A 23,986-nucleotide genomic window follows, 5' to 3' on the forward strand; every position below is an offset into this window, starting at 1 on the left:
CCGGATAACCCATGCGGAAAGGGTAGAACTGGCAGATTAACAATCTAGGATGGAGAACTCATCAAGAGCACTCTGGTTGTGATCTTTTGGTTTAAAAGAACTTCTGCCATAAGCAGTTCATAGTATTTGGAAGAAGAAAATACCACAGACCTCGAGGACTATCGCAAAGGTTACTAATATTCTAAAGGAACTAGCAAACACTATCAACAGAAAGTAAGTGGGGTGAATCTTGGGTCAGGAACCCAAGAGTAGAATACCTACTACTAAATGGCATCACGGGATGCTTTCGAGAACAATGGCTAGAACCATCTCACCGGGAATACATAGCATTGCTAGATTACTAGGTGACTCCCTAAGACACCTAGGGTCATAATAATGGCTCCAACATATATGTCGAGGCAACAGAGTACCTCAACTCACTGGCTAGTGTGCTTATTCTGACCAAAAGGACATCGGGAACGGAGGAAGGATTTGCAGATGCATCAGATTATTTAGAAACCTGGAATGACTCGGACAGCGTAACGGTTGTAAATGCTCGAAAAGATTTGAGACATCCTGCAAAATGGTGGCATAACCACTTCACATCGCAATATCAAGTTTCCAAGTCCAACTAACAACACACTGGAGTAGTAGAAACTGGAATGAGGCTTAAACTCAACAATCCTAGGCAACTACGGTTTAGTAACACGTCATCCTGAGAGATAGAAGAGAAAGCCTAGTTCTTAACCCCGTAGAAAAGATAAGATGACTCAGATCAGAAGGTCGTGAGGATAAGGAGTAAAAAGAGCCTTACGTTCCCATCCACAATCAATTCCCTTACATAACTAAAGCATTTCTAGACACGACTTTGACCAGTTGGCTTGGTAATCCTATAGGCAGTCAGGCTCTGATACCAAAGCTGTCAGGACCCCGATTCCAAGTCACACCGATCTAGCCTGTAACACCTCATATCACTTTGCGGCCTCACGCACGGTATTCCCACGGGTGTCGCCTTACCATGGCCAGGGACCATTTGCGCCTTTTGGCTCACGTATATGATAGTGTCGCTAGCATCCATATGACAAAGAACCCGGGCCGACATGACTAGTCATGAACCCAAAGTGGCACTAACTTATGGGGACAGGCATACATGAATCAACATCGAGCATGTCGGTCAGCAGCGTGCGAATCCAGGCTGTAGCACTGGGCTAACAGGACTCCGGGAACCCGGGCTGTAGCAGGCTAGGCAGGACTCCGGATGTCACCGCGTGACATTTCCCTGAAGGGACAAACACAGGAACGAGGTGAATCACATGCCGGCCAGTCAAGTGTTCTGGAGCAGTAGTGCTGGGCTAGCAGGACTCCGGTGAACCGGGCTGTAGCGGACTACTATGGCTCATGGAAGCACAAGAATACATTTCCCCATAAGAGAGGCTACCAAGGATCAACAACTAGGTTGTGGGATCCCACACATACCAAGCATTTCAATCATGTAAGTGCATCTAGTGCCACCCCTAGTTGGTTTTGGAGTATTGACGACAAACCTAGTTGAGGGACTAATGTGTTTGTGAGAATTGCAGGATAACATAGGTAGAAGTCCCTCATTAATTCGGTTTTCCTACCAGAGATGACCCCTAAAAATGTATGAAGACATTGAAGTCAAAGGTGGTATGTGAAGACATTCACATTGAAGACTATGACAAGAGAAGACATCGCGTGAAGACTATGGAGCGCGAAGACTTAGCAGTTTCGTCATTCTATGTTTTTCTTTGTTGAGTCATAGGAACCACCGTACTGTTAAGTGGGGTCCAAGAGAACCAGTCAGAATGACTGAAGTGATGCTTAACCAAAATCCTATGTCTTCGAGTGAAGACTATGAGAGCGAATCTTGTCTAGAGTTGGACAAGTCAGCTTTGCTTGTAGCCCAAGTAAAGTTGCCGTGTGTGTTTGAAATCTGACCGTTGGAACATGTGTTAGTTCCTTGTGGACATTTCGGACAAATCAGGCCGGGTTGCCTTGTGGCTATAAATAGCCCACCCCCTACAACCATAAATGGTTGGCTACTCAGAGTTAAAGCACGGCTTTTATCATTTGAGAGCAACCCACCTCGAAGCCTTTGAGAGAGAATTCCTTGAGAGGATAAAGCCCTAAACACCCAGAGCCAAAGAGTATTAGGCATCACTTAAGTCTTCCTGTCTGTGTGATCTGAAGACTTATTACACTTGAGGACTGTGAATCCTCCAGCCGGTTAGGCGTCGCGTTTTGAGCATCCAAGAGTCATTGTGGATCGCCAGTGAACGAAGTCTGTGAAGGTTTGGAAGTCTACCTTGAAGACTTACCAGAGTGATTGGGCGAGGTCTGTGTGACCTTAGCTCAAGGAGAATATGGTGAGGACTAAGTGTCCTAAGCTGCGTGTTCATGACTAAGTGTCCGGGACTGAGTGTCCTTAGGTTTAAATACCTATCCGCCCTAACCAGACGTACAACTGTCACTACAGTTGGAACTGGTCTACCAAACCTTTGTCTTCATCACGCACACTAGTTCTATCCTTCCCATCTCTTTATTTATAGTTGGCTCTAGTGAAGTCAGTGCCTATTTGCATTATCTTTTTGTCTTCACTGTGTACATGATCCTTACTGCCTAGCTGCTATTAGTCATTGTGGTTTCACTTCATTGAATACGTGACTATGGTCTGCCTAGTGTAGTCTACCTTCCGCTGCATGGTAATAGGTTCATTTCTATCATTTGTCTTCGAAACTTCCATGTATTGAAGACTTTCATAAAAATCGCCTATTCACCCCCCTCTAGTCGATATAACACACTTTCAATTGGTATCAGAGCAAGGTACTCCCTTGTTCTGTGTGATTTTGGTTTAACCGCCTGGAGTTTTAGTTATGTCGACCACAGGTATGAAGACTGTGTCATGCCCCATCTTTGACGGTCACGAGTATCCCAAGTGTAAGGCCATGATGAAGAAGCGCCTCATGGCGACAAAGAGCGATCTGTGGACCGTCACTGAGATTGGTCTGACCGATCTGTGCAAGATGGCGGAAGTTGATGACATTCGCAAGTACACTCTTCTCAACCTCACGGCGAAGGACGTCATCTGCTCCTGTCTATCTCAAAATCAGTTTAGGAATATCATGCATCGCGATCATGCGAAGCTTATCTGGGACCGTCTCTCTGAGGTCTATGAAGGTCATCGAACTCGTCATGATCCTTGGTTCGAGGACTTTAAGGAGTCTCTCAAAGCGATGACATTCGAACCAGAATCATCATCTTCTACATCATGCCTTATGGCAAATGATGCTAAGGTAATTGAATGCTATCTTTATGAATCCAGTGATGATGAATCTGGTGATGAATTTGGACCCAGCTATGCAAAATTAGCTTCCCTTGTCACTAAACAACAGAAAGCTATGGAACATATTCAAAAACTGTTAGACAAAAGCGATGGCCTGTTGGATGCTGAAATGACTCGATCTCAGTCCTTAATTGAAGACATAAAAAATCTTCATGTTAAGTATGAGGAACTTGAAAGTGGTCATGAAACGCTCTCAACAACTCATGAAAAGCTTTCCTATGATTATCTTCAAAGGAAGCAAGAACTCGAGAAATTGAGAATGACTCATGAAGATCTTCAAACGGAAAAACAAGTCACCTCGCACCGAACAGGTCAGTCCCTCTCAGGAAGTATTTGAACCACCATGTCTTAAATGCCCTGAGCGTGATAACTCTACTTCTGTTGCTAAATGTTCTACTGCTGCTACTGTTGCAATATCTTCAACTGTTGATGTGGTAACTAACCCCTCTGCTGAGGATACCACAGCTATTGCTGATGAGAATGCTAGGTTGAAGACACTGCTTGAAACAGGGATGTACAAAAGTCTCAAAGGGCATCAGACACTATGTGATGTCCTCAAAAGGCAGATCCTGAACTGAAACCCTAGGAAAGAGGGTGTTGGGTTCGAAAGGAAAATGAATGCTGATGGCTCTTACTGGAAACCTGAGCAGTACCCCAAAACCACATGAGTTGCTGCAAAGGAACCTTCAGCGGATCCATCTACCCTATCTGGCTTCACCTGTGCTAATCTCATTGTTGTTGATGAATCCTTTGATGCAAACTATGTACTGTTTAAGAATCAGAATGGTGAAGTGTTTGCCAGGTATATTGGTACTAACTGCAGGAATGGACCGCCTATGACAAAGATCTAGGTGCCGAAAAAGTGTTTGGAGAATCTTCCTGTGAATGTCATCATGACACCACAGGTGAAGAAGACAAACCCCAGACCACAGGCTTCAGACGGTCCAAAGGCTTCATACAGACAGAGGACTCACCTGAGTCGCACTAACGCAAATGTTTTGCAGGGAAACCATACGCAGGTGTGTGAATATGAGCGCATTTCATCAAACCGCCATGTTCATAAGACCAAGAACTATTCTACTTATTCTTATGAGTACTATTGTCCACCTGCAAGACTTTTTGCTAGGGCTCCAAAGCCAAAGTTCTCAGATGCTGCACTTAGACTCATTGCTTCGAAGCCACCCTTGAAGATGTGGGTGGCTAAGAAAGCTTAACTCTCTTTTGCAGGGAAAGGTCTCCAGCCGAAAACTAAAATCGTCTGACGCTATTATTGGGGACCTTAAACATCTTGTAAGGCGCAAGATCAAATGCCCAAATGGTCTTATTATGTACTTTGTTCCTCAATCGCTTGCTACTTGCCCTATCAGTCCTAATCTAAATCTAAGCTTTAATAATCCACTGGTTCGTCAAATGTTTTTGCTTCACAATTCTCTTCATGAAGCCTATCCCCCTAACTGCACTGTAGGGTACGACACCAGCTGCTTCAGAATGGATTATTGATAGTGGGTGTACAAATCACATGACTGGCAAGCGAAGCCTTCTCATGGACTCAACTTTATGTCCATCTGACAAAAGTCACATCACATTTGCTGACACTGGTAAAAGCAAGGTATTGGGTCTAGGTAGAGTTGCAATCTCAAAGGATCAACACATGGATAAAGTCATGCTTGTTGAATCCCTTAGTTTCAACTTAATGTCTATCTCAATGCTTTGCGATTTAAACATGATTGTGATGTTTGGAAAATATCGTTGCCTTGTACTAATGGAATCTGACAAGTCTCTAGTGTTTGAAGGGTATCGGAAAGATGATTTGTACGTGGTAGATTTCCCAGCAGGACCACAACTTGCAGAATGTCTTCTAGCAAAAGCTTCTGAATGCTGGCTCTGGCATCGAAGGCTAGGGCATGATAGCATGAGGAACCTCCACACCCTTGCAAGGAAGAAGCATGTCATAGGCATCGAGGGCGTCAAGTTCAAGAAGGATCACTTATGCGGTGCCTGTGAAGCAGGAAAGATGACGAGGGCCAAGCATCCCTCGAAGACAATCATGACAACGACTCAACCCTTCGAACTGCTCCACATGGATCTTTTCGGTCCCACTCATTACTCAACTCTTACTACTACTTCTTGTCTCTATGGCTTTGTCATTGTTGATGATTATTCAAGATATACTTGGGTGCATATAATCCTCTACAAGACTGAAGTGCAGGATGTCTTCAGACGCTTCGCCAGTCGAGCAATGAACAACTATGGCGCCAAGATAAAGCACATCAGAAGTGACAAATGGCACTGAATTCAAGAACACTTGCCTAGATACATATCTTGATACCTTAGGCATCACACATGAACTCTTAGCTCCGTACACGCCACAACAGAATGGCGTCGTCGAACGCAAGAACAGAACACTTATTGAGATGGCTCGGACAATGCTTGATGAATACAAGACTCCAAGAAAGTTCTGGCCTGAAGCCATTGATACTGCATGCCATATCATCAACCGTGTTTATCTTCACAAGCTTCTGAACAAGACATCCTATGAGCTCCTTACTGGCAAGAAGCCAAACATCAGTTACTTCAGAGTATTTGGCGCCAGGTGCTGGATCAAGGATCCACATCACACTTCAAAATTTGCACCAAAAGCACATGAGGGTTTTATGCTTGGATATGGAAAGGATTCACACTCCTACAGAGTCTTCAACCTTTTTCACTATAAAGTGGTTAAAACAGTGGATGTGCGGTTTGATGAGACGAACGGCTCACAAAGAGAGCACCTGCCAAATGTGCTAGATGAAGTTCCATCCAGTGAATCAATCAAACTTATGGGAACTGGAGAAATCATACCGTCTGAAGCTCAGCCTGAAGAGGAACTTATCATCTCCGCACCTGATCAACCTGAAGACAATGCTCAGCTTGAAGACAATCCCTCTAACGATGACAATGATCAGCAAGAACAAAATCTTCGTCCTGTACATCATCGTGTTGCAAATGAAGTACAGATTGAGAGAATAATTGATAGCATCAATGAACCAGGTCCACTCACTCGTTCAAGGGAAACACAGCTAGCAAATTTCTGTGGGCACTTCGCATTCGTCTCAATATCTGAACCCAAGAAAGTTGAAGAAGCCTTCATGGAACCTGAATGGATTCAAGCTATGCAAGAAGAGCTTCAACAGTTTGAGTTGAATAATGTATGGGAACTGGTTAAGCGTCCTGATCCTCGCAAGCACAATATAATAGGCACCAAATGGATATATCACAACAAGCAAGATGAGCATGGTCAAGTTGTTAGAAACAAAGCTCGTCTCGTTGCTGAAGGATACACTCAAGTTGAAGGGATTGACTTCGATGAAACATTTGCTCCTATGGCTAGACTTGAAGCCATACGCATACTGCTGGCCTATGCAAATCATCATAACATACTTCTATATCAAATGGATGTGAAGAGCGCTTTTCTCAATGGCAAGATTGAAGAAGAAGTGTATGTTGCACAACCACCTGGCTTTGAAGATCCAAAACATCCTGACATGGTGTACAAGCTCAACAAGGCACTGTATGGACTCAAACAAGCCCCTCGGGCTTGGTATGCCACACTCAAATACTTCCTAAAGAGCAAAGGTTCAAATCTGGTTCCCTCGACCCCACTCTCTTCACGAAGACATATGATGGTGAACTGTTTGTGTGCCAAATATATGTGGATGACATTATCTTCGGCTGCACCAATCAGAAATTCAGTGAAGAGTTTGGATATATGATGCAAGAGCAATATCAGATGTCCATGATGGGTGAGCTGAAGTTCTTCCTTGGTCTTCAAATACGTCAGCAACACAACAGCATCTTCATATCTCAAGAGAAGTACCTCAAAGATTGCCTGAGGAAATTTGGTATGCAAGACTGCAAAGGCTTCACGATGCCAATGCCAGCCAAACATCATCTGGGTCCCGACGACAATGGTAAAGAGTTCGATCAAAAGGTATACCGCTCCATGATTGGTTCTTTACTTTAGCTATGTGCATCTAGGCCAGATATTATGCTTAGTGTTTGCATGTGTGCTCGATTCCAAGCGGCACCAAAGGAATCACATCACTTAGCTGTGAAGCGAATTCTTTGATATTTGGCTTACACCCCAACACTAGGATTATGGTATCCAAAGGGCTCAGAGTTTGATCTGGTTGGATTCTCGAATGCTAATTATGCTGGTGACAAGGTGGATCGCAAGTCTACATCAGGCACATGTCATTTTCTGGGACGATCACTTGTATGTTGGTCTTCAAAGAAGCAGAACTGTGTATCTCTCTCCACTGCTGAATCTGAATACATTGCTGCTGGATCTTGCTGCGCTCAGCTTCTGTGGATGAAGCAAACACTCAAAGACTATGGCATTCATCTGAAGCAAGTGCCACTCTACTGCGACAACGAAAGCGCCATCAAGATCGCCAACAACCCAGTTCAGCACTCGAAGACAAAGCACATTGAAATTTGTCATCACTTTCTCGGATATCATGTTGTGAAGGAAGATATTGATATCATACACGTCAACACTGAAGAGCAATTGGCAGATATCTTCACCAAGCCCTTGGATGAGAAGAGATTTTGCAAGTTACGGTGTGAGCTAAATATCTTGGAATCCTCAAATGTCCTGTGATCAGGCACACATCCTAACACTTAGGCATATTGATGACTTAGATGTGCAACACACGAAGTAAAGTATATCTTCAATCAATGAAGACATACATTCTAAGTGTGAATACATTAATGTGGAATTTGACTTCGGAGCGCCACGATAATTGTGCGCCGTGTCTGGGTCTAATACTTCCTATACGGTGGGTAACGCCACCACCAAATTCTTCTGTTTGAAGTGTTTCACCCATGCGTTGCATTTGCTATGTCTTCACATTTGGTTTGGCTTCAATCTCAACCTGTCTTCATGATTATCTTCACTATGTTGATTATATATATATATATATATATATATATATATATATATATATATATACTAGTGTTCTGTCCTCTACAGCATTCACTTATAGCTATGTCTTCTTGTTGAATCTTTTGAACTAAGTGAGTGTGATCGGACCCTAACCTCTCTATGCTTTCTATCTCAAACTCTATCTCTCCAAATCATTTGCATTCTCTTGAAACTGTCGAATGTCTTCTCTGCATCCTTGCTAGCAGAAGATACAGAGACAAACATTAAGTCCGCTTTCAATGCTAATTCCTTCACCTGAAACCCGAAGAAGTGGGAACGACCACCTGACAATCCAGGCGTGCGTGGGAACGTGGAACAACCTCCGATATGTTGCATGATGGCCATGTGTCCTTCAGATGTGAATCGCCAGGGGCACCTGTGCAATAACACTGTTCCATCCCTGTCCCTATAAATACACGCCTCACCATAGTCATTATCCTTTCTTCCACTCTCGCACAAACCCTAGCGCCACCGCTAGCCCTCGACGACGCCGGCGATGAAGTGCTTAGCTGCCGCGACCTCTTCGACGCCGTCTTCACGCCGGCCGCGGACATCGTCTTCTTCTTCGTCGCCATAGGTGTCCTCCGTCGCCAAGTTAGGGCACAGAAGATCGAACTGCTCGGCCTCCTCTTCCACTCTGTCTAGCAGTTCTTTGTGTGGTAAATAAAACTTCCTTTTTACGGCCCCTTTGATCCTATAGATTCGTCACTTTCTACCACAAGCAGTTTCTGTTCACACAAGTTGGATCTATTTCATACTGCATCTCATAATATGCCTAGTATGTTCACTTATGCTTCACAAAGTAGTTAGATTCCTCACTTGTACTGATCCGTGGATTTGTACAAATCTGGAACCAACTCCTTATCTATGAGTGAATGTCTTCACACGATGAGGTCAATGTCTTCTAAACTGATTTATCTTCAAAATCTTCTGAGAATGCATATGACCTCTTCCCCTCCCCTTGCACCTTAATGCTGTCACAGGTACATGTCCGTGGGAGAATCCCTTGGTTCTCATAGTCTGCATTCATTTGCAGAATTCTTACAGCATCATATAAATTCTCCCGAAGCCAATTCCTGTTTGTCCAGCAAGCGAAAGCCTTTGAAGCCTTTGAACGTGTTGAAGCCATTCAATTTAAAGTTCATGGATGCAGAGAAATCAGTAAGGAAGTGTGGCAGAAAGCGTCGAGGTGAAACATCAAGAGATCTGCCCGATGACCTCTCAGAGTTGTACAAGACAGATCTAGAAGAGGATTACAATCAGCGCAAGACACGAATCCAATGGATTCGAAGATATTGGGCAGAACAATGGTTCAAGTACCGGTTTGTGACCAAGGAATATGCAGAGAAGAATGCCATCAAGCGACCATGGGGAGACATCCTATACAGAAATCTTCAACCCAGGTCCAGAGATGAAGCCATTGAACAAGGCTTCTATCCCTGCATGGTCCGTGGACCACAGTCTGCGGATGCTGACCCATCGTCATTGCTATGGTGTCATGACGACAATCTGTTCAAGCGCAACTTCTAGTTTGCCCAGAATTCGGCGAAGCAGAACAAGAAGTCATTGGGACTAGACTTCAACCCTAGTCCCTCTGCTCCCCGTGCCGATGGCACCCACGAAGCTGAACCCAATCTTGTTGGGCCCTTCTACAACCTGGAAGGTCTCATCACTCATATCATGGTTCAAGGGACAGCCGTGGATGAGCCTGCAGATGACACTGAATCTAATGAAGCGCCTGCACTGCCGAAGCCAAAGAAACTGAAGCAGCCTAAAGCTTCAAAGCCTGCCTCAGCACCAAAAATCTCACGAGCGAAGCCACTGGCTACTGCACCTCCTGAAGACAGTGTGCAGTCTGAAGATTTTTCACGCATCTCCAAGCCCTCAAAAGTTAAGATGCCTTTGCAACACACCAGCCAAGAACTGACTGCTGCTGCTATTCTGCGCAATGATGCTATTGATCTGTCCAGTGATGAAGATCTTGCAGATGACGCTCTTGAGCAACTGATCAAGAGCAAAGAAGAAGCAGAAATCTTCAATGATTTGCCTCTCTTTGACGTGGCAATCATCCACAACTTCATTCATGAGTGGTTTGACATGCCCAACCTCAGCTTTGAAGATCTGCAACTTCCAATTGGCCTCAGTGTCGCCTTCCATGGCGCCATTGCTTCAGAGCTAGCTCTAGCTCAGCGCATCGTTGAACTGAAGCAAAAGATTGACTTTGAGAAAGCTTAGTTCAAGAAGCACATGGCCAAGCTCAGCGTGCAAGAAGTCAAAAATTTCAAGATCATGCTGCACGAGCTCAAAGTAGCCTTTCTCAAGAACCGTCAAGAAGCTCAAGGTTCTCGTGAGCGCATGAAGAGCCTAGCTGACAAGTGTGTGCAAGCCTACAATGAGGCTGAGAAGCACAAGGCCCTTGGTCGTCCTGGCATCGACCCCAGGATGGCTGCAAAGAAGAAGAAGAAGCCAGCTGTGGCCGAACCCGAAGCACCAAGGCAGGAAGCACATCCCATTGTCTTCCCAGCCAGCATGACTAGCTCAAAGCCAAAGGTCAGGTCGACCGCTTCAGAACTGAAGAAGACGAGGACTGCTGAGGCTGAAGCGAGAAAGAGGAAACATCCTGAAGCCTCTGTTGCTGCTCCCTCCAAAAAGAAGCGCAAGACCAAGAAGGATCAGGCTGCTCCCACAGAGCCCTTAATTGTTGAACCTATCTCCATGGTTCGCCCTGCCGCTGAACATCAAGAGCGCCAACTAACTGTCCATGAGCCTGCTTCCATAGAGGCTCATGACGCTGAAGACATTCCAGTAGCTGATCCCACCGCTGCTGAAGACATTGGTCACCATGACAATGTTGAAGATGGTGTAGTTCTTCCTCAGATCGAGCACAACTTGGTATCATCGCCTGTGCTTCCGCACAACGAACTCATCAACATTGGTCGTCCTCTGACGCCAATTGCTCAAGATGCATCATGGTCTGATCACCCACAACAACAAGTCACACCACCTCGGCAAGAAGAAGAAGATGACTTTGAGGCCCAGCCAACTCCGTCTCCAGAGGCATCGCCAGCATTATGCAGGCTTCGCAAAGGACCAAGGTCTCAAGTCCCTCTTTCAAGCATTCTAGAAGGAGAAGTGCCCCACCAATCTGTTGCACGTCAAGTGTTTCTAGATGCCACTCCTACTGTGAATGTCTCCGAGTCTGAGGCTAAAGCTGCTGAAGACATTCCGGCTGCATCAGCCGACGACACACAAGAAGAAGAACGTGTCCCTACTCCCCCCCATTACTGAAGAAGCTGTTCTCGAGGAGAATGTGCTTGTGCCCGACCCTCCAGCTCATCAAGTGGAGGTTGAGAATCTTGAGGCTGCCACCACCAACACAAATGAAGCCAATGACGTTGTCATGGCTGAAGCAAATGTGGAGCCTGCACCAACAAATGTGCCAGAAGCCAGTGAAGCCAATGATGCTACTGCTCCTGCGCCTGCTGCTGGTCCTCAGTTTGACTATCACGTTGAGCACAGGCCTCAGGTACAGAAGCCAATGCCAAGGTTGCCCAGGTTTCCAGGTCCTGCATCAGCGCCTGGATCCTTTAATGTCAACGGCTTCAAAGCAGACAACACCTTCTTCAATAGCGCCAAGAACCCCTACTCAAGGGAAAGAATATCTTCTGATCAGTTCTAGAGCTATCCGCAGCGAAGTTATTACTCACGCATTTTGTATAATCAAGGTCGCATTTTCCCTCATATGCGTCTTGACACTGAAGCCATAACTGGTCTGCCTTGCTTGGAAGAAGCTCTGGATTGCTTCAAAGAGTCTGGACTATTGCCTTTCGTCACCGACCAAGAGCACTGGAACGAAGAGTTGCTGCTCCAATTCTATGCCACTCTTCACATTCGTGGCTACAACAGAGATCCGAAGACTTGGGTCCTTGAGTGGATGACCGGCAATGTTCATCACGAATCCAAAGCCTTTGATATCATTGAGCTCATTGGTCTGCCCACTCCTGGAGATCTCTATGAACCTGGTTGTCAGCTTCACAGTGCAGCTATGGAGAGCATCTTTCAGAAGCCTGAACCGAACATGAGTCAGATGCTTAGCATGATGAAGCATTTGCCTCCAGATGCCGCATATCCTAAGGAGTTCTTTGTTGAAGACCTTGAGTATCTGCCACACACTATCTATCACATTATCAGGCGAACTCTCTAGCCCATCAAAGGACATTCTCCACATGCAAAGCTGGAAGGTGCAATGAAGACTTTGGTCTTTTATATTCTTCACGGCAAATGCTTCAAGGCACAAGACTTCTTCATCCGCCAACTTGCTACATCAGGATCTGATCTGTTTGGCTTGAAGTTTTACGCTCCATGGATAATGCGGCTGATCAAACTACACTCAGTTGTCTCATATCAGCCCTCTGCTCGCAATCATCGGATCTTTCTGCCTGACGTTGATATGTCCGTTGAAGCCATCTATCCAGAGCCTGCCTAGGAGCCTCTTAGTCTTCAGAATGCTGAGCATCAAAGCTTCTCTCAAAACATTGAAGGAGTTGAAGCAGTCACTCGTGTTTATCCTCTGGCTGGTACTACACGTGCACCTCATCATGCCCTCACTGAAGCCACTGAAAGCACTATTGCCCAACGGCCCAAGAAGCGGTCTCGTGTTTTCAATGACCGAGAGCTTCTGGTTGCCCTTCATCAGAAACAGGATAGGCATCATGACTGGCTGAAGCGCCAAATGCAAAGCCTCTTGGTGGATGTCAACCGCATTCGCAATCTTGCCACCAAGAATGCCTTTGTTGCCCATGAAACCTATCGGCATCATGGAAAGGGATGACGCTTATGTGTTCCGAAGATGATCTTCAAGAGGATGGTTTCTCTGAATGTTTCAAGTTTGACTCCACACCTCCAAGAAGAACTGTGCTACGACGAACTCCTTCTCTTGAAGATTCTGAGTTCTCTTCCTCTGCGGCAACTGTGAATGCCAGAGTGATCGAGGACGAAGAAGATGCCACTTCACCGCCCCCTACTTCTGCACGCATCGACACTGCCCTGAGTTCGTCTACACCGCCGAACAACACCGACGACCTTGCTGCTTCACCTACTCCTCATGGGAACGAGTAGATGCTCTATGTCTTCAAACCTTTTTGGTCCTTACTGACAAAAGGGGGAGAAGCATATGAGTTTGATAGTCTTCAAGCGGGTCCATATGGGCGGTTACTTTATGTTTTTCCTAGTGTTTACAACTCTCGTTTTGATACATTTGGTTCTTTGAGTTGTAACACTTAAACTCGATGGTCGTCTGCTACTTATTTGCTATTCTCTGATGCGATGATAAATTCTGCACTTAGATCATTTTGCAGACGTCCATTTTTCATTATCCATGTCATTATCTTCACATACTTTTCATGCATGATGAATTGTCATCATAAGTTGAAGAGGATCTCCACAAGTACAACCTGCCATGTGCATTTGCATTCCAAAAGCAAATTACTTATATGCACATCTTCAGGGGGAGCCCTTGCAACTTATGAAGACAATTCCCTATCCTTTACAATTTCACATATTATATTCCCCGTTGAAAACTTCAACTAGTTTGTCATCAATCACCAAAAAGGGGGAGATTGTAAGTGCATCTAGTGCCACCCCTAGTTGGTTTTGGAGTATTGACGACAAACCTAGTTGAGGGACTAATGTGTTTGTGAGAATTGCAGGATAACACAGGTAGAAGTCCCTCATTGATTCGGTTTTCCTACCAGAGATGACCCCTAAAAATGTATGAAGACATTGAAGTCAAAGGTGGTATGTGAAGACATTCACATTGAAGACTATGACAAGAGAAGACATCGCGTGAAGACTATGGAGCGCGTAGACTTAGCAGTTTCGTCGTTCTGTGTTTTTCTTTGTTGAGTCATAGGAACCACCATACTGTTAAGTGGGGTCCAAGAGAACCATTCAGAATGACCGAAGTGATGCTTAACCAAAATCCTATGTCTTCGAGTGAAGACTATGAGAACGAATCTTGTCTAGAGTTGGACAAGTCAGCTTTGCTTGTAGCCCAAGTAAAGTTGTCGTGTGTGTTTGAAATCTGACCGTTGGAACACGTGTCAGTTCCTTAGTGACCCAGGGTCATTTGGGACAAATCAAGTCGGGTTGCCTAGTGGCTATAAATAGCCCACCCCCTACAACCATAAATGGTTGGCTGCTCAGAGTTAAAGCACAGCATTTGTCGTTTGAGACCAACCCACCTCGAAGCCTTTGAGAGAGAATTGAGAGGATAAAGCCCTAAACACCCAGAGCCAAAGAGTGTTAGGCATCACTTATGTCTTCCTGTCTGTGTGATCTGAAGACTTATTACACTTGAGGACTGTGAATCCTCCAGCCGGTTAGGCGTCGCGTTCTGAGCATCCAAGAGTCATTGTGGATCGCCGGTGAACAAAGTCTGTGAAGGTTTGGAAGTCTACCTTGAAGACTTACCAGAGTGATTGGGCGAGGTCTGTGTGACCTTAGCTCAATGGGAATACGGTGAGGTCTAAGTGTCCTGAGCTGCGTGTTCAGGACTAAGTGTCCGGGACTGAGTGTCCTCAGGTTTAAATACCTATCCACCCTAACCAGACGTACAACTGTCACCGCAGTTGGAACTGGTCTACTAAACCTTTGTCTTCATCTCGCACATTGGTTCTATCCTTCCCATCTCTTTATTTATAGTTGGCTCTAGTGAAGTCGGTGCCTATTTGCATTATCTATTTGTCTTCACTGTGTACTTGATCCTTACTGCCTAGCTGCTATTAGTCATTGTGGTTTCACTTCATTGAATATGTGACTATGGTCTGCCTAGTGTAGTCTACCTTCCGCTGCATGGTAATAGGTTCGTTTCTATCATTTGTCTTCGGAAATTCCATGTATTCAAGACTTTCATAAAAATCGCCTATTCACCCCCTCTAGTCGATATAACACACTTTCAAATCATACACACAATATGCTCGATATGTGTAAATACAACATGGCATCACAGCATAACTCTACGACTCAAGTATTTATTCATTAGGCTCCGAGGAGCGAGATATTACAAACATGGGTCTCAGGACCCATCATTCAGAGCATACAAGCAACAAGCACATGCGGAAGCTTAACTTGCCTGGGTACAGACAACTACAAATGAAGAAGGCTCAAAAGCCTGACTATCTACAAGACCCTCCCAAGGGTACAAGATCGTAGCTGAGGTAACAAGCTAAACGTCGAAGTCCACACAGAACTATTAGCGAGACTGACGTCTCTCTTCAAAACATAGAATAAGCAAACGTGAGTACAAATGTACCCAGCAAGACTTACATCAGAACTATCTACATATGCATCAGTATCAATAGAGGGGTGGTGGAGTTTAATTGCAGCAAGCCAGCTTTGACTCAGTGGCTAACCTGAACTATGACTGCAAGTAACTCTCTGAGTTGGCGCACACGAGTCCACATATTCACCATATCAATACTCCACTATGGATCCGCTCCCGTCTCCCTATGAGAACGCCATCCATAGCACTCACGCTTATCTTGCGCATTTTAGAGTATCCACTTTCACTTGTCTATGAACTGTACAAGGGCTCCAAGTTTTCATATCCGAGGAATCCGGCTATTTGAATAGATAATGATAACCCTGCAGGGGTGTACTTCTTCACACACGCTCTCGCCACTTACCGCCATGTACATGTCATGTACCTCGGCAACCTTCAAGAGGAAGCCGGGCGAGGGAGTCGGCCACGACATGACTAACCAACAAGTCTCTAGTCCAGGTTTATCGCCTATTTGGGTTCCATCCGCAAGGAGATCCGGCTGGGGTGTCGCTCACGGCCCCAAACAATGTGTGCAGGGTTCCCAAGCCCACCATCCGGGTGCCACTATGCCTAGTCTGTCCCAAGCCCACCTGTATCGGGTGCCACTTGGTAGACTACTAACACTACCTACAAACACTAGAAACTAGTTGCAACTCCTGGACAGAGATCGAGTTGATTAATAAGTCGAGATGGGTCGAGTTACCGGAACCCAATGTGTGGTAGTAACTGTTCATGGATCACAAACACATAACTCAGTTCCTAAGGACGGCTACAATGAGACAACCCACCATGTACTCCTACATGGCCTCTCACCGCTACCTTTACCAAATCGTGTTCACACACTTAGCTCTCAACGGTAGGACATGTTCACCACATTCCAATTCATCCCCAATGAATCAGACCTGACTCAACTCTAAGTAGTAGTAGGCATGACAAACAAACATGAATGATTAGGCACATCAGGGCTCAAACAAGTCCTACTCATGCTAGTGGGTTTCATCTATTCACTTTGGCAATGACAGGTCATGCAGAGGAAAGGGGTTCAACTACCGCAACATGTAACCGTTGAAACGTTGTTGTCCTAATGCAGTAAAAGAGAGCAGGAGCGAGAGAGTGGGATTATATCGGAATGAACAAGGTTTTTTTTGCTTGCGTGGAACTTCTGAAGATAATATAGTTCTTCATGGGTGTCATCGATCTCATCGTCGGAACGTCGTCTACTGAGAGGGGACAATCACCAGCAACTGAGATAGAACACAATTAATGCAATGCCACAATATGATGCATGATCATGACATGGCAATATGCTGTGATTTGAGCTTATGCATCTAGCTATGATTTAAATGAAGTTGGTTTGAATACATGATTCAAATTCCAACTCCATATATGATTATTTAAATGCCCTTTATTTGTTTTGTCCAAAACAGAGGACAAACATTGTTCAAACATGCATCAAAATGGTACAGATGGATTCCTTGAATTTTTCTGATAATTTTTCACATATAAATTATTTCATTTGGAGTTATAGATTAATTTCTATGATTTTTTGAAGTTTATACTATTTTCTGGAATTTTCTGAATTATTTTTAACCTAGAAAATGACTTATTGCATCAGCAATGCCTCAGGGTGATGTCAGCAGGGTCAACAGGGCTGCCCGGGTCAAACCTGACCGGTAGGACCCGTAGGTCAGTGACACAACGCTGGCTAGAGTCACAGACATGTGGGGTCGGGTCAACGGCCACATCAGCACAGTCAAAACTGATATGTGGGCCCACTAGAATTAGATTAAACTTAATCTTATTTAGTTAGCCGGTCAGTTAGGTGGTGGGGCCCGGATGTCTGTTTCACTGGAGGTTAATTAGAGGCGCGATTAGCCGCTAATGACGGCCACGTCGGCAGTCGCCGGAGCCTTGTCAGCGGCAACCAAAACGACGGTGGCTCTGCTCGGATTTGAGCTATGGGTGGTGGTTTGGCGAGCTAAGGGCACCGGGGAGTAGCTCTTGCTCGTCCGCATCCAAAGGACCGGATGGGAGGCTGCAGGGTGGCCGGGAGCAGCGCCGGCGGCGAGCAAGGCGGCAGCCAGAGTTCGGCGTCGGTGAGGACGACGCTGCGGTGCACATGAGAAGGAGCTGATGCGTGCGTTCGGCTCCTGAGAGCACGGTGAGAACAGCGACACACTCAAAAGCGGGCGGAGGCAGCTCTGGCCGCGACAGCGACATGGCACAGCGGCGGCGAGGTTCGGGCACGGCGGTGAAGCTAGCTGGGGCGCAAAAGCAGAGAGAGGAGAGAGGGGGGAAGACGCAGTAGCTCACAGGGAGGACGGGGAGAGGGTCAGCATGCTCGAGGAAGGCTTGACGGCGTCGGAATCCCGACTGCGATCTCCCATGGCCGAGGAAGAAGATGAGGTCGAGGACGACGCGTCGGGGCTCTTCCGGTCGCCTGAGTCGACGGAGAGGGCTACGGCGATGATTCGGAGCTCCTGGACTGCTCAAGGGGAGGAGGGAGAGGCGGTGTCTGTGCATACGGCGGTCGGCGTCGACGACCACGCTCGGTGGACGCGCGTGAGAGAGACAAGGGAGGGGAGAAAGAGCGAGGAGAGAGAGAGATCGATCCAGACGGCTCCGGGGCTTATCCCCTCACCGACGAGGCAGGCAAGGAGGCAGGAGGTGGCGCGAGGAGGGAGTGCGTGCGTTAGCCACGCGCTCAGTATCCTACTGGCGAGAGGAAGGCGATGACTAGCGTGTCGGCTGCCTGTTGGGCTGGGCCTCAGCTACAGTGCTGGGCCACGAGGTGGGTTGCACGGGTGAGTTCACTGCCTCTCTTTGTTTTGCTATTTAATTTTCTGTTTTCTATTTTTTTTCTCTGTTTTGATTTAGTTTTAAAACTAAACCATTTTTGTTGCTTCTGTAAATTATTGTATGGACTAGAGGTATTACTCTAGAGCCCCACAATAATTTCCAAAATTATTGGACATGTATTTATTTTATAACAGAAATAAAGCCAATTCAAATACATTATGGTTTAATTCAAAATGCCCAATTTAATTACCCTTAATGCCCTAAAATATTGGTTTGGATATTTACCTCTTGCCAATATTTTCAAGGATTAAAGTGTACATTTCCTTGGGCTCATTTGAAGAAATTTTTAACTTGCTCATTTTTTTAAAAGATTTCTGAGGCTTTGGGAATTCCCTCAATTCAATTTTCCTTTGAATTTAAACATGATGCAACAACCAAGGCTAGACCACAACAAGGCTGAAGCTAGGGCTGTGACAGCACCCTTGATGAGTGATCTATTCTTGTTGAATCTCGATCGTAGTGATACACATATTCATAATATTTATGCCAAAAGATGCAAAGTTGATAATGATAGTGCAACATACTTGTGGCACTACCATTTAGGTCACATTGGTATAAAATACATGAAGAACTCCATGCAGATGGACTTTTGGAATAACTTGATTATGAATCATTTGATACTTGTGAACCATGCCTCGTGGGCAAGATGACTAAAACTCTGTTCTTCGGAACAATGGAGTGAGCTAATGACTTATTGGAAATAATACATACAGATGTATGCAGTCCGATGAGTGTTAAGAACGCGGCGGGTATCGTTATTTTCCGACCTTCACAGATGATTTGAGTAGGTATGGATATATCTACTTGATGAAACACAAGTCGGAAACATTTGAAAAGTTCAAAGAATTTTAGAGTGAAGTGGAGAATCATCATAACAAGAAAATAAAGTTTCTACAATCTGATTGCGGAGGCGAATATTTGAGTTGCGAGTTTGGCCTTCATTTAAAACAATGTCGAATTGTTTCACAACTCATGCCATCTGGAACGACACCATAGCGTAATGGTGTGTACGAGCGTCGTAACCATTCTTTATTGGATATGGTGCAATTTATGATGTCTCTTACTAATTTACCACTATCATTTTGGGGTTATGCATTAGAGACAACCGCATTCATGTTAAATAGGGCACCTTCTAAATCCATTGAGAGGACACCGTATGAACTATGGTTTGGTAAGAAACCTATGCTGTCGTTTCTTAAAATTTGGGGTTGCGACACTTATGTCAAAAGGCTTCAGCCTGATAAGCTTGAACCCAAATTGGAGAAGTGCGTCTTCATAGGATACCCTAAGGAAACAATTGGGTACACCTTCTACCATGGATCCAAAGGCAAGATCTTTGTTGCCAAGAATGGATCCTTTCTAGAGAAGGAGTTTCTCTCGAAAGAAGTGAGGAATGTAGAAGTTGATGAGGTAATTGTACCTTCTCTTGAATTGGAAAGTAGCACATCAGAGAAATCCATTCCCGCAATGCCTACACCAACTAGAGAGGCAGCTAATGATGATGATCATGAAGCTTTAGATCAAGTTACTACGGGACCTCGTAGGTCGAACAAAGCATGTTCCGCACCAGAGTGGTACGGTAATCCTATCCTGGAAGTCATGTTATTAGACCATGGCGAACCTACGAACTATGAAGAAGCTATGATAAGCCCAGATTCTGATAAATGGCTTGAGTCCATGAAATCTGAGATAGGATCCATGTATGAGAACAAAGTATGGATTTTGGTGGACTTGCCCGATTATCGGCAAGCCATTGAGAATAAATGGATTTTCAAGAAGAAGACGAACACTGATGGTAATGTCACCATCTACAAAGCTCGACTTGTCGCAAAAGGTTTTCGACAAGTTTAAGGGGTTGACTATGATGAGACCTTCTCACCCGTAGAGATGCTTAAGTTAGTCCGAATCATGTTAGCAATTGCCACATTTTATAATTATGAAATCTGGCAAATGGACATCAAAACTACATTCCTTAATGGATTTCTTAAAGAAGAGTTTTATATGAGGCAACCAGAAGGTTTTGTCGATCCTAAAGGTGCTAACAAAGTGTGCAAGCTCCAGCGATTCATCTATGGACTGGTGCAAGCATCTTAGAGTTGGAATATGCGCTTTCATGCGGTGATCAAAGCATATGGTTTTATACAGACTTATGACGAAGCCTGTATTTACAAGAAAGTGAGTGAGAGCTCTATAGCATTTCTAATATTATATGTGGATGACATATTGTTGATTGGAAATGATGTAGAATTCCTGGATAGCATAAAAGGATACTTGAATAAGAATTTTTCAATGAAAGACCTCGGTGAAGCTGCTTATATATTGGGCATCAAGATCTATAGGGATAGATCGAGACGCTTAATAGGATGATACGTCCATTTTGCATCATGCTTTTATATTGATATTTATTTGCATTATGGGCTGTTATTACACATTCTGGTACAATACTTATTCCTTTTCTCTCTTATTTTACAAGATTTACATGAAGAGGGAGAATGTCAGCAGCTAGAATTCAGGACCGGAAAGGGGCAATTCTGAGAGACCTATTCTGCACAACTCCAAAAGCCCTGAAAATTTACGGAGAATTATTTTGGAATATATAAAAAGTATTCGGTGAATAAAATACCGAAGGGGACCCACCAAGAGGCCACAAGCCTGGGGGGTGCGCCTACCCCCTTGGGCGCTCCCCTTGGGCTTGTGGCCCCCTGGCAGGTCTCCGGTACCCATGTTCTGCTATATGAAAGGTTTTGACCTAGAAAAAATCATAAGGAAGTTTTCAGGATGAAGCGCCGCCATCTCGAGACGGAACCTAGGAAGAAGCAATCTAGGGCTCTAGTGGAGCTGTTCTGTCGGGGATACTTCCCTCCCGGAGGGGGAAATCGAAGCCATCGTCATCACCAACGATCCTCTCATCGAGAGGGGGTCAATCTCCATCAACATCTTCACCAGCACCATCTCCTCTCAAACCCTAGTTCATCTCTTGTATCCAATGTTTGTATCCAAACCTCAGATTGGTACCTGTGGGTTGCTAGTAGTGTTGATTACTCCTTGTAGTTGATGCTAGTTGGTTTACTTGGTGGAAGGTCATATGTTCACATCCTTAATGATATTCAATACCCCTCTGATTATGAACATGAATACACTTTGTGAGTACTTACATTTGTTCCTGAGGACATGGGAGATGTCTTGTTATAAGTAATCATGTGAATCTGGTGTTCATTTGATATTTTGATGAGATGTATGTTGTCTTTCCTCTAGTGGTGTTATGTGAACGTCGACTACATGACACTTCACCATGATTTGGGCCTAGGGGAAGGCATTGGGAAGTAATAAGTAGATGATGGGTGATAACCCACATGTATAGGGCATTATTTGTAGCCTTCTTCGATAAATAAGAGTGTCAAACCCAATGAGGAGGTAAAGGTAGAACAAATATTCCCTCAAGTTCTATCGACCACTGATACAACTATACACACACTTGACTTTTGCTTTACCTAAAACAACTATGAAACTATTTTGCAAGAATAAAACTACAAGTACTTTGCGAGAATAAAACTACGGATAAATTGCAAGGTAATAAAAGTGGATAGCTTTTGTCAACAAGAAATTCATTTGTCCCTAGGCAATCGATAACAAGTACCGGTAATCATTCTTGTAAGTTTACATGAGGAAGAGGCATGAGCTAACATACTTTCTCTACTTGGATCATATGCACTTATGATTGGACCCCTAGCAAGCATCCGTAACTACTAAAGATCATTAAGGTTGTGAAACCCAACCATAGCATGAAGTATCAAGCCCTCTTTACTCCCATACACCATAACCCACTTATCCGCGTTTAGGCTGCTTTCACCCCCGCAACACCGACAATAATCAAACCATGAACATATTGCAACACCATACATCGCGGGCCCCTCATGTTTGCGCGGGACGGAGGCACCGTAGGACAGCACCATAAATAAAATATACAATCATACCAACCAAGATCACGATTAACCCGCAGGACAAAACAAATCTACTCAAACATCATAGGATAACCATAGATCATTGGGAAATAATATATGGAGTTGGGCACCATGTTTAAGTAGAGATTACAGCGAGGGGATGAGCTGTTACACCGCCGCATAGAGGGGGAGAAAGTTGGTGTAGACGGTAGCAAGATTGTTGATGTAGATCGCCATCACGATCCTAGCCCCGGTGGCACTCCGACGGCACCGGGAGAGAGGGGAGAGAGCCCCCTCCTTCTTATTCTTCCTTGACCTCCCCCCTAGATGGGAGGAGAGTTCCCCCTCTGGTCCATGGTCTCCATGTAGGCGGAGGGGCGGGAGCCCCTCTGAGATTGGATCTCTCTTGCTATTCTCTTCTATTTCGCGTTCCCCAGATCTGGCCGAAAACCGTTTCTTATATTCTGGGAGATCTGTAACTCCGATTGTGCTGAGATTTTAACTCGATTTGTTTCCGGATATAATCTTCCTTGCGCCCGAAGTAGAGCCCCGACCGATGTTCGGGGAGGGCACAACCCACCACCACGTGCCAGGGGTCTGGGGTGCGCCCTGTTGTCTTGTGGGCTGTGTGGGCCTCCGTTTGCGGTGATTCCAAGTCCCAAAAATCACATATCTTCCAAAATAATTCTCCATAAAATTTTATTGGATTTGGATTTCGTTTGTCATGGATTTTATGCAATACAAAAAACATGCAACAAACAGGAACTGGCATTGGGCATTGGATCAATAGGTTAGTCCAATAAGCCAAAAATAGGTGAAAGTTGTATAATATTGGCATGAAACAATCAAAAATTGTAGATACATCGTAGACGTATCAGCATCCCCAAGCCTAATTTCCACTCGTCCTTGAGTAGGTAAATGATAAAAAAGATAATTTTTGATATGGAATGCTACCTAGCATAAACTTGATCATATATCTAATCATGGCATGAATATTAAGACATAAGTGATTCGAAGCAATAGTCTATAATTTGATATAAAGACAACAATACTTAGGCATCCCAACAAACAATCATGTCTTTCAAAATATCAACGCTAAAGAAAGCTATCCCTACAAAATCATATAGTCTTGTCATGCTCTGTCTTCTTAACAGAAAGTATTTATCATGCACGACCCCGATGACAAGATGAGCAATTGGTTCATACTTTTTAACGCGCTTCAACTTTTTCAACCCTCACGCAATACATGAGCATAAGCCATGGATATAGCACTACGGGTGGAATAGAGAATGATGATAGGGGTAAATATAAAGAAGACAAAAAGTGAGAATGTCTCAGATCGATGCGGCTAACCAACGGGCTATGGAGATGGCCATCAATCGATATCAATGTGAGGAGTAGGGATTGCCATGCAACGAATGCACTAAGAGCTATAAGTGTATGAAAGCTCAATATGAAAACGAAGTGGGTGTGCATCTAATCCTATAATGAAAAATTCCCACTAGTATATGAAAGTGACAACATAGGAGGCTCTCCATATGAAAAACATGGTGCTA

This window comes from Triticum dicoccoides, chromosome 4A (genome assembly GCF_002162155.2).
Source record: "Triticum dicoccoides isolate Atlit2015 ecotype Zavitan chromosome 4A, WEW_v2.0, whole genome shotgun sequence".
NCBI lineage: Eukaryota > Viridiplantae > Streptophyta > Magnoliopsida > Poales > Poaceae > Triticum > Triticum dicoccoides.